Below are 16,269 nucleotides of genomic sequence, written 5' to 3'. Positions count from 1 at the left end.
TTTTAATTATTCGCCTACCTCCTCATGCCTTTTGCACACAATGTATATAGACTCTCTTTTCTTTCTACTGTGTTATTGACTTGTTAATTGTTTACTCCATGTGAAACTCTGTTGTCTGTTCACACTGCTATGCTTTATCTTGGCCAGGTCGCAGTTGCAAATGAGAACTTGTTCTCAACTAGCCTACCTGGTTAAATAAAGGTGAAACAAAATCAAATCAAATAAAAATATGATGTCCACAAGTGAAGGGAAAAGGTGAGAGGAGGAGCGCGCATAGATGTGAGAATGAAAACAACGTGGCTGATGTGAAAGTGAACTGTGTTTACGCGTGTATTCATTTCACCGATTCTGTTGAAAACCGTTTCTTAAACGGAAGCAAAAGGAAGAAAACAGGGATAAACATACCTGAATTTGTCCAAAAGTAATTATTGTTTTCAACTTTTTGACTCGTCATCATGGTATTGAATGTGCCACTGTCTGTCCATGTGTCACTGTCTGTCGCCTCCAATTTTCTCTCGACCTGTTTGCACCTACATTGTAAACATTCATTCATAGGCTAGGGTGTAGCAACCTCATGATGGTTCTCGGGAAAATGTGAGTATTATGTAGTAACTTAAACCTATTGCTTTTACAATGAACTGGGTGAATGGAATATGAATGACAGTCAGATAAGGCCATGCTCATGAAATTGGTTTTTATCCTCCTTCATCTTAAACGGCACCGACTGCCACTTCTCTGTGCATATGTGTGTGTGTGCGCCCGTGCGTTTGTGTGTGTCGTGCTCCCAGGCTGGACCCTCCACACCAGGCCAGTCTGCCGCCACAGGACTACATAAATCTCTACTAGGCCGTATAGCAGCAGGGTGCGCTGGGGTTGGTTGTGCGTGTAGAGGGCAGGACAACTCCTCTTCCCCCTCAGGAGGCTGAAAAGATTTGTCATGGGCCCTCAGATCCTCAAAAAGTTCTATAGCTGCACTATTGAGAGCATCTTGACTGGTTGCATCACCGCTTGGTATGTTAACTGTTTGGCATCTGACCGCAAGGCCCTACAGAGGTTAATGTGGCCCAGTACATCTCTCGGACCCAACTCCCTGGAGTCCAGGACCTCTATACCAGGCAGTGTCAGAGAAATCCCTGGAGCGTCAAGTCTGGGATCTTAAGGCTCCTGAACAACCTCTACCCTCAAGACATAAGACTGCAAAAACGTTAACCAAATAGCTACCCGGACTATTGGATTCGACCATTTTTGCACTAACTCTTTTTGACTCTATTCTCACACTGGACTACCCACACACTCACACAAAGTGCATTCGGAAAGTCTTTAGGCACCTTGACTTTTTCCACATTTTGTCACATTACAGTCCAATTCTAAAATGGATTAAATTGTTTTTTTTTTCTCATCCATCTACACAAAATAACCCGTAATGACAAAGCAAAAACATTTTTTTTCACATTTTTGCAAATTTATTTAGAAAACAAAACAATTATCACATTTAAAATACACATCACATTTACATACGTTTTCAAACCTTTTACTGAGTACTTTGTTGAAGCGCCTTTGGCAGTGATTACAGCCTAGAGTCGTCTTGGGTATGACGCTACAAGCTTGGCACACCTGTATTTGGGGAGTTTCTCCCAATCTTCTCTGCAGATGCTCTCAAGCTTTGTCAAGCTGGATGGGGAGCGTCACTGCACAGCTATTTCAAGTCTCTCCAGAGATGTTTGATCGGGTTCAAGTCCGGGCTCTACATGTGCCACTCAAGGACATTCAGAGACTTGTCCCGAAGCCATTCTTGCATTGTCTTGGCCGTGTGTTTAGGGTCATTGTCCTGTTGGAAGGTGATGCTGCCACCATCATGCTCCCCCGTAGGGATGGTGCCAGGTTTCCTCTAAAGTGGCGCTAGGCATTCAGGCCAAAGAGCTCAATCTTGGTTTCATCAGACCAGAATCTTATTTCTCATGGTCTGAGAATCCTTTAGATGCCTTTTGGCAAACTCCAAGCAGGCTGTCATGTGCATTTTACTGAGGAGTGGCTTCCATCTGACCACTCTAACATAAAGGCCTGATTAAAGTGCTGCAGAGATGGTTGTCCTTCTGGAAGGTTCTCCCATCTCCACAGAGGAACTCTAGAGCTCTGTCGGTGTGACTATCTGGTTCTTGGTCACCTCCCTGACCAAGGCCCTTCTCCCCCGATTGTTCAGTTTGGCCTGGCTGCCAGCTCTAGGAAGAGTCTTGGTGGTTCCAAACTTCTTCCATTTAAGAATGATGGAGGCCACTGTGCTCTTGGGGACCTTCTATGCTGCAGACATGTTTTGGTACCCTTCCTCAGATCTGTGCCTTGACAGAATCCTGTCCCGGAGCTCTATAGACAATCTCTTTTAATCTCATGGCTTGGTTTTGCTCTGACATGCACTGTCATCTGTTGGACCTTATATGTGTGTGCCTTTCCAAATCATGTCAAATCAGTTGAATTTACCACAGGTGGACTCTCAATATAGTTGTAGAAACATCTCAAGGATGGTCAATGGAAACAGGAGGAACCTGAGCTCAAATTCGAATCTCACTGCAAAGGGTCTGAATACTTTGTCATTGTGTGTGGTGTTGTGTGTTGATTGATGAGGAACATATTTCATTTGATCCGTTTTAGAATAAGTCTGTAATATAACAAAATGTGTAAAAAGGAAGGTCTCTGAATACTTTCAGAAGGCGCTGTACATGACACTCCAACACACACTCCACACACACACACACACACACACACACACACACACACACACACACACACACACACACACACACACACACACACACACACACACACACACACACACACACACACACACACACACACACACACACACACACACACTCACTCACACTCACTCACACATAGGCAGAGTATCACCGCACACACACTTACACACTCATCACATACATTGCTGCTACTGTTTATTGCCTAGTCACTTTAACCCATAGTGTGTCTACCTCAAGTCGGTATTGGTATCACATTTACTCTATATAGCCAAGCTGTCATTGCTCATTGGGTATTATAATGTGGTGTTCGTTTTTTATTTGGTTAGAGGTAACGTTTATAATGATCATTGTTTTCATTTCACGGAAGGTGAAGTGTTGTGTGTTCGCAGGTGCGCGTGTGCGCGAGAGCGAGATGCATAGTGAGGCAGAGAGACAGAGATGCATGAGGCAGACGGACAGTACTGACAGAGAGGGGTGAAGGGCAAGGTAGAGACAGCCAGAAAGAGTGTGTGAGAGAGCCAGAAAGATAGCAAGAGAGACAGAGAGAGAAAGATTGAAAGAGAGAGAGAGGGGCAAGGGGATGTGTGGACTCTGCTGGCTGACTCGAAACGTGGCTTGTTAGAAGGGAATTCTGAAATCTGATTCTTGGCACCAGACAGACTGGAGGCAGGCAGGCTGGACAGGGATATGAGGGAGGGAGAAGGGGGGCAGTGTTACTAGGATTCACATAGTTCCCCCCTCTTATCTGCTTATAGGCAAAGACGGAGCCACAACAACCTTCTGACCCACAACCACAGACAAGGGGTTGGCATGGGAACACAACAAACTGCAGACAAAACACGCACACACATACACACAGACCGGCACACACACACAGACCGGCACACACACACACACACACACACACACACACACACACACACACACACACACACACACACACACACACACACACACACACACACACACACACATATCCTCTCATCAGAGAGGATATTCTGTTGGATAAAGTGCAGAAAACATGGAGCAGCTCATTAGAGATTTAACAAAGATAAAAACAACTATGTAATCTTAGATAAGATCTTATAGATGGACAGATATAATTCATGAGATGAGTTGTAGACCTTAACGCCATGATCAATGGAATGGGTGGTGAAGGGATGCATCTTCAGGACTGCCACCGTGCATAGAGACTGGGACCAGTCTGTGTCATTATAGGTGTCATTACTGGACCAGTCTGTGTCATTATATTATGTGAAATAGCAAGATTCTATCCTGTATTTGAGCGTTATCCTGAAATTAGATTTACACCAAAAATTAAAGCAAGTGTCTGTGGATGGTGTTGGACCATCTGACATGACAAGAACATGGGACAGTTTGATGGAAAATCTTTAAATAAAAGTTCAAATCCAGGCATGTCACATGATTGCACAAAACACAGGGCCCAAGCATGAAGTCAAACTGATCCAGGATCAGCTTCACCAGTTGTCCACCCCCAGCTTGGCAGCATTCGTACAGGAGCAAACCAGAGAGAAAGAGAGAGAAGGGGTTAGTGGTGATGACACAAACGACATGGCCAATACTTAGACTAGGACCTTTTAACACTAGGTAAGAATCTCTCTCTCTCTCTCTTTCTCTCTCTTTCTCTATTTCTCTCCACCTTGGGAAAAGGCCCAAATAGCCCACACTCCTCTGTATGTTTAACTTTTGAAGGGCCCTGCTGAGCAGAGCAAGGCCTGCCACCTGTTCAGCATGTGTGTGTGTGTGTGTGTGTGTGTGTGTGTGTGTGTGTGTGTGTGTGTGTGTGTGTGTGTGTGTGTGTGTGTGTGTGTGTGTGTGTGTGTGTGTGTGTGTGTGTGTGTGTGTTGGGGGTAGGTAAATCTCCCTAATTTTGATGAACAGAGACAGCAGTGAGTCGCCATGGGGATGTGCGATTGAGCGTTCTCAGGAGGGGGGGTGACAAGGTGGGATTTGGGTTGTCTCCACTCGCACCCAACACACACAAACACACACACACACACACACATACTCAAACCCGCACCCCTAAACCCCACTGATCATCAACTGTTCCCAGTCAGACAACGGTCTCTATCTCTCCTCTTGGTGATGGCTTGGTGACACCGCTTGGTGACGGCTTGGTGACACGGCTTGGTGACACGGCTTGGTGACACGGCTTGGTGACGGTTTGGTGACACGGCATCTCTGGCGGCGACCGGGGCCTAGCCTGGGTGGCTCCAGGGCTCCTGTGTGTGTTAGTCTGATATGTGTGTGTGACACACCAAAGGGGTCTCGCCTGGATCTCCCTCTGTCTCCCCTCAGTCCGCCATATGCCAGCCACCTAGGGGGGGCCGACCCCAGCCATTGACTTGAATGGCGACCGCCACCAGTTGGCGGATTCTCACACGGAGCCCGGGCGCCGACGCTGGTGTCCCACAGCCGTAACTCTGAGAATAAACACTTAGTGAGGGTCCCACGCGGGCCCCATGACTCCACCAGAGACTACCGTCTACCTTCCCTAATGTCTTGTGGCTCCTGTCTCCGTCAGGCTCCCCAAAAGCCCCCAATGTAAAGTCTGAGGCCCTGCCATCCACAGTCAAATAAATAAGGAGGTGTTGGAGTGTTATTGTACTGGATTTCTGGAGGAAATGAAAGACAAACTGGAATAGACACCCTCCCTGGAGTGGAAGCACACACACACACATGGGGGAGTGTGTGGGCGCACATGCATGCAGATAGGCAGGCAGGCAGGCAGGCAGGCAGGCAGGCAGGCAGGCAGGCAGGCAGGCAGGCAGGCAGGCAGGGAGACACACAAATGCAGGGAGGCCCGCACACATGCACAAACCACAGGAGGTTGGTGGCAACTTAATTGGGGAGGACGGGCTCATGGTAATGACTGGAGAGGAATTAGTGGAATGGTATCAAATACATCAAACTCATGGTTTCCAGGTATTTTATGCCATTCCCTTCGCCCTGTTCCGGGCCATTATTATGAGCCGCCCTCCCCTCAGCAGCCTCCTGTGGCACGCAGGCACACATACATACACACAGTGAGAAAATCCAGTAGGTGTGAGAGGGTAGAAAGGAAAGGGGGTATTGAGATAGAATATAGAAAGGAGGGAGGGAGAGAGGGCAACTCAAGGGAAGCAGGGGAAAGATTGGAGAGGGAGGAATAGGAGGAGGGCGAGAACAAAGGGATCAGAACGTAGGGGCAATTGGGTTAGAGTGATGGATAGAAAGAGAGAAAGAGGTAAGGAGGGAGTTGAGGATGGTAGAGGGAGACACAGGGGAGGGGTAGACTAATTAGTTCAGTAGTACAATGTACAATGTCCATACTTGGACATATTATGTCCAGAGCTGCAGGTATAGTTTCCCAGAGGCTCAGATCTAGGACTGCTTTACATGGTTTTGAGTTGGAATGAAAGGGAGGGAGCAAAGACTTAAGAGGGTAGACGTCACGTCACTGTAATGGCTTACCAGTCCGATTTGGTATAGCCAACCAGGACCTATGGGAAAAGATCTCACCCTCAGAGCCTCCAGAGGCATGCCATAAGCCTTGCGGTGGTGGGCAGAGAGCCTTGTGGCTTCACTTGTCCAGCCTCTTGGACAAGGGAAAATCTGAATTCCTTCGATGCTCCTATCACGCCAAAATAACTGTTTCGGCCTTCTGTTGCCACCATGGTGCGAACTGCGGTAATTCTAATTGCTCCGTAGGTCTGAGTACCATGGCAGCCAGGTTTACCCCACCGTGGCAGCCTGGTTTACCCCTCCACGAGCCAAGGCTTCGCACCAGGGAGAGGGCTGCAAGCTGGCACAAAGGTTTTGCTTAATGCGAAACCCTCAGCTATGCAGCAGGCTACGAACCCACAGTTTGTCTCTCCCAGAGGCCGACAATGGGTGGAGTGGTCCTTCGCTGCGACTGCATCAAGTGCATCCCACTCACCTGACTCCCCTGAAGGGAAGCCCGACCTAGAGTTACGTCCCGAGAGAGGGGGGCCCACTCGACCCCCGTTCCACAGCTCTCCCCTCTTTCACAAGCAGCCGAGTCAGGAAGACAAATGGACAGTTGCCTATTTAGCCGATCTCGGCCTGCCATATCGGCTTCGACAATAACAAAGTCCAAAGTGTGTCTCCAAGTCTTTAGCCCTGTCTTGGGTCTTGTTTATTGTGCTTGAGGCAGTTTCACAGCATGGAGAAAAAAGATATCTGCTTCACTCACTCTCCACAAAGCGAGTGATTGGGCTGAATGGACTGTCAGTTCAACATTTGTGACTACAGTTTGCCCCAGAGTTCTCCAAGGTACACTGTTACCCGACCCCTTCTTCATGACTAAGGTCAGTGGCAATTACAATTGTGTAGCCTTTTAGCTCATGTCTTTCCACCTGTCGCCCTTCACTTAAAGGGAAGAAGAGTGTCTCCACTGTTTGTGTCCAGTACATGCTTTGTGCATCTACTTGGATAGACCGAGAGTATGTCGAAAGAGTGACCAATTCTTAATTTCCTGGGCGCCCCCCAACTCTTCGTTTCCTCTCTCATCAACTTCGACCCAATTAAATAGTTGAGGCCAATATACTGCCTTATAATTGCAAGGGTTTGCAAACCTCTGAGGGATTGAAGGCTCATTCCACCAGATGCATGGCTACCTCTTGGGCACTGTTTAAGGTCATCTGTTGGCAAGAGATGGCGATGCTGCATGTTGGGCCACCCCTCATACATTTCGGAGGTTTTAACGGCTGGATGTCACTGCACCTTTGTTGGCACACACTGTCCTCAGTGTCTCCGAGGGGTGATGTTGTTGGGAATAGTCTGGCTTCAGAGAGCATGCCTGGGTTACGAGGGTGGTCTATATCTCCCTTATGTAAGATAGAAACAATATATTGGAAATAGAACTTGCTTTTTCACTGCACGCAAGAGCGCAAGGAAGAGAGGCATGCTTGAGAATGACCAGAGGAAGACAGGCATGCTTGAGAATGACCAGAGGAAGAGAGGCATGCTTGAGAATGACCAGAGGAAGAGAGGCATGCTTGAGAATGACCAGAGGAAGAGAGGCATGCTTGAGAATGACCAGAGGAAGACAGGCATGCTTGAGAATGACCAGAGGAAGACAGGCATGCTTGAGAATGACCAGAGGAAGAGAGGCATGCTTGAGAATGACCAGAGGAAGAGAGGCATGCTTGAGAATGACCAGAGGAAGAGAGGCATGCTTGAGAATGACCAGAGGAAGACAGGCATGCTTGAGAATGACCAGAGGAAGAGAGGCATGCTTGAGAATGACCAGAGGAAGAGAGGCATGCTTGAGAATGACCAGAGGAAGAGAGAGTGGCTCACCTCATTCAGGACTTGACCTGTCTTTCTCCAACAGAAGCTGTGATTGATACTTCAATAAGATAATAATAATTTAAGATAATAATAATTTTCTAGAGCGAATCCCCAAGTGAGATATCTCACTCATATTATCATAGAGCCGGGGTTACCCAAGAAACCCTACATTTTTCATGCAAGAGCAATTTTATTATACAACAATAAAACCCAATTCTATAACAATGCAACAACTTTATCACAAAGCCAGATGTATGTCTAGAACCCATCTTAAGTAGGTCTAAGAGAGCCATTACTGTACTTTCTAACTCCCTCATTTGCTCTGAGGAGTAGAAGAAAGAAAAGGAAAGGAATATTAAAACAAATTAGAATCAAATGAGCAGGCCAGTGCTCCATCCAAAACAGCTTTACACTTGGGCCCCTCGAGCATCGTCCTGAATTTACCTAGACTTTGACTTGAGCCGTGCCCTCTTTTATCCCGTTTGTGCACAGTTCAGAGGGATTAGCGCTTGGCATTAGCCTCTCCCTAACAAAATGCTAACCATCCCAATGCGTGTGTGCGTATGCATGTGCATGTTTTTTAAGAGAGTGAGAGGGAGAGTGTGGGCTGGAAAGAAACTGTGTGTGTATGTAAATATATAGGGTGAGTAGAAGGGAGTCTGTTTCACTTCTGACATCCAAGTAAAGTGAGTGAGCTGTCAACAGGGAGGCATCCCAGAAGACAGAGTGGCACAGGGGCCTCGCTTATTAATATTGCATAGAAACTATTCTAAAATACTACTTATGACCGGAATTTAGAATGTACGTGTACATAGAATTTTGTACTTGATCAAAACAATCCTATGATTGTCATACGCAAGCCAGTAAATCACCATTGATAAATACCAGATCCTTTCAGCCTCAGTGCTCGTGCACGACCATGGCTATTTGCATTACAAAACTCCCCTAATTAATCATATATGGTCAAAATCCCTTCAAAGCCCGTGGGGAACATACAAAGCCATACCATGGTATACAATGGCACAACCAAAAAAAGCTAAAAAGAAGTGTCAAAGGTCGAGAACAACCCAAAGGTTTCATTTGGCTCAGTTGTGGCTTGACCAGTTCAAATGAAAACATGGCTACAGAGAGACGACCATTAGAAATATTGAAGTCGCATTAGCAATGGCAAAATATACTTTTAAAAAAGTAAGCAACTCTCACCAATAAGCCATCCATCCTCAAGAGCTCCCACATATAGGCCAACATTCTGTAGAGTGAATGAGTCGTGCGTTTCACCGGGCCACCGCGACACCACATTGAGCAGTGACTTTTGCTCATCACATAACCTATCACCTGCACATTAAGTGAGTGGAAGCCTTTTCTGTTCACATAGTTGAACACATTTTGGATGGTGCTTATATGGTGATGTGGGTGCCTTCTATTGCTCCGTTCGTATTTGGGAATCCATTGATAGCAAATAAAGCCATCTTGACTTTAACATGCTATGTGATGGTGTATGGAAATTGAATGTAACTGTTCATTTAGCTGATGATTGCACCCAAAACGTCGGCTCATTGAGGGCCGTGAGATGCCGATCAGCAAGCTCCCGTGAAAAGTGCCCATTGCCAAAAACCTGAGGGTGGATAGCACTTGGATGTACACCAGAATGGCATGTGTTTTAAATCCTTGCAAAAATCCTATAAGATTCTGGGAAACGATATCAGATGAGACAATCTGTACTTTCTACAAAAAGGTCCCACCTGTCTCTAGAAATGTGGTCTCTACGAAATTCAGTTTGTGCCAAGTCTTCCAACAGAGCAAGATCAGCCATCTCTCGTTTGATTTCCCATTATCTCAGTCTTTTATAGTATTTTAACAATGTTCTAACTTTCAGGCGTGCCTCTAATTTAACAAATTACTCTACTGGATTATTAACGTTACAAATGCACTTGTGTTCAAATTACAGTCCTGTCAGAAATTCCTATCCCTTGACTTATTCCATATTTTGTTGCGTTACAGCCTACATTCAAAATGTATTACATATATTGTTTGTCATCCATCTACACAATAATGAAAAAAAGTTTAAATAATTTTTTGACATTTAAAAAAGATCTAATTTAAATAATGATTCACACCCTTGAATCAATACATGTTAGAAATCACCTTTGGCAGCGATTACAGCTGAGAGTCTTTCTGGGTACGTTTCTAAGAGCTTTGCACACCTGGATTGTACAACATTTGCACATTATTCTTTAACAAATTCTTCAAGTTTTATAAAGTTGTTTGTTGATCATTGCTAGACAGCCATTTTCAAGTCATTTTTTTTCAAGCTGATTTACGCCACTCGGGAACATTCAATGTTGTCTTGGTGAGCAACTCCAGTGCATATTTGGCCATGTGATTTGGGTTTATTGTCCTGCTGAAAGGTGAATGTGTCTCCCAGTGTCTGTTGGAAAGCAGACTGAACCAGATTTTCCTCTAGGATTTTGCCTGTGCTTAGCTCTATTCCGTTTCTTTTTATCCCCCCATAAAACTCCTTAGTACTTGCCGATGTCAAGCATACACATAACATGATGAGGGACTACCAAGCTTAAAATATGGAGAGTGGTACTCAGTGATGTGTTGGATTTGCCCCAAACATAACGCTTTGCATTCAGGACATCAAGTCAATTTCTTTGTCACATTTATTGCAGATGTACTTCAGTGCCTTATTGCAAACATGGTGCTCGTTTTGGAATATTGCTTTCTGAACCGGCTTTCTTCTTTCCTGTCATTTAAATCAAATTTCATTTGTCACATGCGCCTAAAATACAACAGTTAAAGACTTTACAGTGAAATGCCCTTAACCAACATTGCAGTTTTAAGAAAATCCCCAAAAATATACAGGGGGTACCGGTACAGAGTCAATGTGTCAATGTGCTGGGGGCACCGGTGTCGAGGTAATTATGTACATGGCGGTAGAGGAGTTATTATTAAAGCGGCTATGCATAGATATTAACAGAGAGTAGCAGCAGTGTGTGTGTGTGTGTGGTGGGGGGGATCTGGGTAGCCATTTGATTAGCTGTTCAGGAGTCTTATGGCTTGGGGGTAGAAGCTGTTTAGAGGCCTCTTGGATCTAGACTAGGTGCTCTGGTACCGCTTGCCGTAGCAGTGAGAATTAGGGTTAGGGTGGCTGGAGTCTGACAATTTTTAGGGCCTTCCTCTGACACTGCCTGGTACAGAGGTGCTGGATGGCAGGAAGCTTGGCCCCGGTGATGTACTGAGCAGTACGTACTACCCTCTGCAGTGCCTTGCAGTCATAGACCGAGCAGTTGCCATACCAGGCAGTGATGAAAATCATCAGGATGCTCTCGATGCTGCAGCTGTAAAACCTTTGGAGGATCTGAGGAGAGGACCCATGACCCAATAGGTTAGAATTGTGGAGTAACTACAAGGTTGTTGATCCATCGTCAGTTTTCTCTTATCACAGACATTAAACTCTTTAACTGTTTTAAAGTCACCATTGGCCTCATTGTGAAATCCCTGAGCGGTTTCCTTCCTCTCCGGCAACTGAGTTAGGAAGGATGCCTGTATCATTCTAGTGATTGGGTGTAATGATACACCATCCAAAGTGTAATTAATAACTTCACCATGCTCAAAGAGATATTTAATAGGTACCTTTATTAGCAAGGCATTGGAAAACCTCCCTGGTCTTTGTGGTTGAATTTGTGTTTGAAATGCACTGCTTGACTGGGGGATCTTATAGATATTTGTATATGTGGGGTACCCGAGATGAGGTAGTCATAAAATAAATCATGTTAAACACTATTATTGCACACAGAGTGAGTCCATGTGACTTGTTACATTTTTTTACACCTGAACTTCTTTAGGCTTGTATCAAGACCTTTCAGCTTTTCGTTTTCTATTAATCTTTTTAAATTCAGAAAAACATAATTCCACTTTGAGATTATGAGTTATTGTGTGTAGGCCAGTGATACAACATGTCAATTTAAGACATACATTTATTCACACAAGACTTTGAACCAGCCATAAAGCATGGCACACATCCCCAACTCACAAATACAATGTTTGAATAAGCACCACACTCTTACACATACTGTATATCAAAGTCAATTCACTGTTTCTCAGTGTGCATGATGATCCCATTGTTTCAGATTAAAGTTAATTGAAACGATACTGTAACATGTCTTTACTCTTACACATGCAATATGTCAGTAAGTCGTTTCACTCTAACTACCATTGTGCATGATCTGGGGGATCTGCTGGTGATTAAAGTTGAGGGTGCCGTTTTATCATTGCTTTGAATCAATGAACAGTTTGGTTTTATGAACCAACTAGGGACAATTCAACCAACACAGTCTGGGAGAACACATCCCACTGCTGCCACCAGTTCACATTTCACCATTAGAATTGAATGTTGTTTTATCACCTACACCTCTCACAGTCTGAGCATGGGATAAACTTTCAAGTGACATGTTTTACGTGCAATGAGATTCGGTTTGACATCCGAGTGTTATGGACATTTCAAACTTTGAAGTACTTCTGTATAGACGTCAGAGTAAAGTGGGAACGTTCCCAGAACATTAGCTAAGAATCCCACTCCCAAGTTCTGGTTATGGTTGTATCTAACATTAGGATGAGAACATTCTAATGTTGGTCAGAAAATATACATTTTTCTAATGTTGGTCAGAAAATATACATTTTTCTAATGTTGGTAACAAAATAATTATTTTCTTTAAAAAAAAATAAGTTTAAATGAAATATCCTTGTAATTTTATCCTATCTGGAGCAACAACCACAGAACATTCCCCAAAAGATCTCATTAGGTTCATAGGTAAAACCAACATGTACTAGTTATGTTTTGTGAAAGTTCTGTGAAAGTTCCCAGAACACTCGTTAGGTTGTGGCAAATGTTCTCAAACCACACAAACTGTCTTGCTTTCTTTCTTCACGTTGACAAATACTGACTGTATACGTCGCATATCTGTGTTTTCTAAGCACATTCAAGATATTAAGCTTTATTGAGTCCAGATATGTTTCTCTTGGCTGGTTCTTTACTATGTTTTTGGATATGCTGACAATAAGGACGATTTCTGATGCATTTGTGAGTTTTCAGCACATAATTTGACAAATATGAAATCTATATTTTTCTTTCATATAAAGAATTGTTGGATTCCCTCCAGATATCATACATGGTATGGCCGGATAATGACTCATTAGATATCCTGAAATAGGCCTATGTGGACATCTTATTTTCTCTATATAATGACAAATACTGACTGTAGGCCTACCTAGTATATTTTCTCAGCACATACAATGCATATGCTCTTGACTGATGTCCATATTAGGATCTTGATATGCATTTTGGACCATTTGTGATGCTTATTTGAGTTTTGAGGACATGCTCAATAATTTGAGAAATATTAACATCTGCTAACCATGTGTATGTGACAAATACATTTGGATTTGATTTGATTTGGGAAGGGTACCAAAACCTTTCTGCAGCATTGAAGGTTCCCAAGCACACAGTGGCCTCCATCATTCTTATATGGAACAAGTTTGGAACCACCAAGACTCTTCCTAGAGCTGGCCGCCCGGCCAAAGTGAGCAATCGGCAAATTACAATTACAAGTTAACTTAGTTTAAAAAAGCACACCTTATTCTTAAATATGACACCACATTCATGTCAATAGGAAAAACACTAATTTGGTCTTCCATTGTTAAAAGACACACTATCAAAACACTCAACACAACAACAAAAAACATATGACCAGAGGACAATATTCAGAAAGTATTTCAAAGCCCACACAAAGTAGGCTATTTGATTGACCACGGTTATTACTTCTGTAACAATGTAAAAATGCAAACATCTACAGTTGAAGTCGGAAGTTTACATACACTTAGGTTAGAGTCATTAAAAATCGTTTTTCAACCACTCCACACATTTTTTGTTAACCAAACTATAGTTTTGGCAAGTCGGTAAGGACATCTACTAAGTCATTTTTCCAACAACTGTTTACAGACAGATTATTTCACTTATAATTCACTGTATCACAAATCCAGTGGGTCAGAAGTTAACATACACTACGTTGACCCCAGAAAAAAATTGTAGACCTTCACAAGTCTGGTTCATCCTTGGGAACAATTTCCAAATGCTTGAAGGTACCATGTTCATCTGTACAAACAATAGTACGCAAGTATAAACACCATGGGTACCACGCAGCCATCATACCGCACAGGAAGGAGACGCGTTTGGTCTCCTGGGGAATAACTTATTTTGGATGCGAAAAGTGCAAATCAATCCCAGAACAACAGCAAAGGACCTTGTGAAGATGCTGGAGGAAACAGGTACAAAAGTATCTATATCCACAGTTAAATGAGTCCTACATCGACATAACCTGAAAGGCCCCTCAGCAAGGGAGAAGCCACTGCTCCAAATCCGCCATACAAAAGCCAGACTGCGGTTTGAAACTGCACATGGGGACAAAGATCGTACTTTTTGGAGAAATGTCCTCTGGTCTGATGAAACAAAAATAGAACTATTTGGCCATAATGACCATCGTTATGTTTGGAGGAAAAAGGGGGAGGGTTGCAACTCAAAGAACACCATCCCATGTTGTGGGAGTGCATTGCTGCAGGAGGGACTGGTGCACTTCACAAAATAGATGGCTTTTGAGGGAGGGAAAATTATGTGGACATATTGAAGCAACATCTCAAGACATCAGAAGTTAAAGCTTGGTCACAAATGGGTCTTCCAAATGGACAATGACCCCAAAAATACTTCCAAAGTATGGCAAAATGGCTTAAAAGACAACAAGGTCAAGATATTGGAGTGGTCATCACAAAGCCCTGACATCAATCCTATAGAAAATTTGTGGGCAGAACTGAAAAAGCGTGTGCGAGCAAGGAGGCCTACAAACCTGACTCAGTTACACCAGCTCTCTCAGGAGGAATGGGCCAAAATTCCCCCAACTTATTGTGGGAAGCTTGTGGAAGGCTACACGAAACGTTTGACCCAAGTGAAACAATTTAAAGGCAATGCTACCAAAAACTTCTGACGTACTCGGCATGTGATGAAAGAAATAAATGCTGAAATAAATAATTTCTCACTACTATTATTCTGACATTTCACATTCTTAAAATAAAGTGGTTATCCTAACTAACCTATAACAGGGAATTTTTACGAGGATTACATTTCAGCAATTGTGAAAAACGTAGTTTAAATGTATTTGAGTAAGGTGTATGTAAACTTCCGACTTCAACTGCATTCAGAGACTTTCAAAATGTAGATAACCTTCCGTAGTAAGATTTAGCACAGACCAAGCCTCAAACAAAATGTAGATAACCTTCCGTACTAAGATTTAGCACAGACCAAGCCTCAGACAAAATGTAGATAACCTTCCATAGTAAGATTTAGCACAGACCAAGCCTCAGACAAAATGTAGATAACCTTCCGTATTAAGATTTAGCACAGACCAAGCCTCAAACAAAAAGTAGAAATAGTAGCCTACTTTGACAGCAATTCAGTGAATACAAACAGATACAGAGAGAAGATACAAAATACAATTTTAAAAAGTACACAGATTTGTAGGACAAATTCATATTTCACACTGCCAGTTTGCATTTAGCCTAAAACGTTTTGATGGAACATCTGGAAGCAGGATGCAAAGTGGCACAGAACACGTAGAGCACCTACAGTAAGTCCAATCCGGATGCACACAACACACCCTCACTTGCTCCCCTTTAAACTTCGCCAGAGAATGGCCTGCTTTCAAATTTATGAGAAACAACGGTCCACACCACCTGGTTCCATGCTATTGGGCCCTCGCTTCCCGCCACTGTAAATCACAAAGTGAATGCACAAGCTGCATTTTGAATGCCTTTAGGGACCTGCGGCTTCTGGGAAGTGGCCTTTCCAGGGTCCTCCACATTGGTCTACTGACGCCGCCCTCAGGGTATCATACATAGGTAGCAATATGCCATGCAACCACTTTGAGCAGCTATGTTGGTACATGCACTTTTTGGATCCAAATTCAACAAATAAGACAGACAAATTGCACAACGTAAGCTGTGTGGTACAATTGTGAATGGTGAGACTTGGGGCAGATGCACTCCATGGAAACAAAGGCTCCCCTCCCTCTTCCTCCTCTCCCTCTTCCTCCTCTCCATGTTCCTCTCCCTCCACTCTACTCTTCACACTCCTCTTCCTCAATCTCTC

This window comes from Oncorhynchus keta, chromosome 24, assembly GCF_023373465.1.
Source record: "Oncorhynchus keta strain PuntledgeMale-10-30-2019 chromosome 24, Oket_V2, whole genome shotgun sequence".
NCBI classification, from domain to species: domain Eukaryota; kingdom Metazoa; phylum Chordata; class Actinopteri; order Salmoniformes; family Salmonidae; genus Oncorhynchus; species Oncorhynchus keta.
The sequence above is the reverse complement of the archived record's forward strand: the minus strand, read 5'-3'. Positions refer to the sequence as shown.